This window comes from Ostrinia nubilalis, chromosome 9 (genome assembly GCF_963855985.1).
Source record: "Ostrinia nubilalis chromosome 9, ilOstNubi1.1, whole genome shotgun sequence".
Taxonomy (NCBI): domain Eukaryota; kingdom Metazoa; phylum Arthropoda; class Insecta; order Lepidoptera; family Crambidae; genus Ostrinia; species Ostrinia nubilalis.
The window spans coordinates 10,634,821-10,636,726 of record NC_087096.1 but is presented as its reverse complement, the minus strand read 5'-3'; the positions used below and the strand labels follow the sequence as shown (position 1 = coordinate 10,636,726).

Genomic DNA, 1,906 nt, shown 5'->3' with positions numbered 1-1,906 from the left:
TTTATTTTCTTGTGATATATTCTAAAATAAAAAAATGTTATAGTAAACATGCTTTTTATTACCTTACCTTTGATCCTCCTGCGCCGACGGTACGATATTTCTGGAAACTTTGCCATGTAGCACTCTCTTTTAGTCAACCAATTAATGTTTGCAACTCAGAACATTGAACATTGTCCAAAAATAATACTGGTTTTTAGAAATAAATATGTCCAAAAAATGTGGAACGCTTCACGATTTTGCGTGTCATCCTTGCGCAGGGGCCATGCTAATCTTCTCTGTATCGTTCCAATTTTAGTATATGTACTGCCGAAGCAAGTACACTTGGCAAGAATGAATTTTTGTATATATACGGAGCAGGAAAAAAAACTTCGATACCGCGATTCAGGTTTCCATACTTTCGTGGTCATTTGTATGTAGCTGTCAAAACAACGCCATCTATAAATGACACTTGTAAACTATTCGACGCCATCTTGAAATACAGGGTGACGCATGCGTAGTGGGATATTTTTGGAAATCGATATCTCGGACAAAAAATATCCTGATGGTAGTAGTAGTAGTAGCAGACTGCCGTATGTGCAAATAAAAAAACTCATATAAAACTAAACTAATAGCAAATTCATTGTATGCTGGTAACTTAATTCTTTTGCTTAACTTAGTTAACTTTGAGATTGTCAAAGTCAAAGTCAAAGTCAAAATTTCAAAGTCAAAATTTCTTTATTTGTTTAGACTATTAAATAGTTCTTACAAATCGTCATTTTGCTCTTAAGGAGCCTCTACATGTCTCATAATCTTTTTACCCTACCAGCGCTTCGAGACCAACATTTGGCAAGTGCTGAGAAGAAGCGCCGCAACAAACTCAGTCACCACTGTCTGCCGGTTAATATAAATAAATAGAAATAGCAGTAGTACATTCGATTCAGGAGCAGTTCACTGAATTTACCATGCATTCTTGTATAGTGTATCTTATAAGAATGGGTATACAAAATTGCGTGGTATATTAAACAAGGTAGTGACGTGCTAATATCTAGACTTACTGATTACATACTTAAATACTTGTAGAAATGACTCGCATACATAAGTTGGAATAACTTGGATTGACCAGTCCCCGAAAGCAGCGCCTGTTCACAGACATGACGAGTGAACCAGCCATCGCTTCACTCGACCATATTAGAGGGAATGTAACGACCCGCCTCACTACGCCACCACCCCAGAGACATTTTAGTGAGAATGACAATACCAAGTTATCTCTTAGAGAAAAAAAAAACCAATAATAAAGCTAAGTAACAGTCCAGATTGAGAAGCATGACACTATAACATTTTAGAAAATTAGATTAGTTTATACATTACTTTTCATAGCACGATTTTAATTCTTTTTAGTGCGAGCATGAGAGGACCATAATCCTACTCCCAGGATGACTTATCATTAAGAAAATCTCGAGTTGTATAATAGGCTTTTTTAAGCATGTGATCTTTAACTATACCTTTAAATTTATTGTACGGTAGCTCTTTATATTTATCAGGGACTTTGTTATAAAAATAGATACCTTGTCCCATAAAAGTGGCAAACACTTTATTAAGTCTAAAAGCGGGTATAGCCAATTTATTTTTATTTCTAGTATTGATTTGGTGAATATCACTTTTCTTTTTGAATTCATTAATATTTTGTTGAATAAATAGAATACAGTTTAAGATGTATTGTGAAGCGGCCGTGAGAATGCCAATTTCTTTAAACAATTCTCTAAGGGACGCTCTTGCTTTCATTTTATACAAGTATCTTATGGCACGTTTTTGCAGAATAAATATTGTTTCAAAATCTGCAGCTTTGCCCCATAGCATGATTCCATATGACATTAGGCTATGAAAGTAGCTAAAGTAGACTAAGCGAGCTGTTGAAACATCGGTTAAT

At 34.9% G+C, this 1,906-nt stretch overlaps 1 non-coding gene across 1 annotated transcript; it reads right to left on the bottom strand.

Moving 5' to 3' along the window:
* Positions 1–212: 212 nt before the first annotated feature.
* Positions 213–319, bottom strand: LOC135075067 (U6 spliceosomal RNA). Its single transcript, XR_010257961.1, has one exon. It is a non-coding gene; the product is annotated as a U6 spliceosomal RNA (small nuclear RNA).
* Positions 320–1,906: the final 1,587 nt, after the last annotated feature.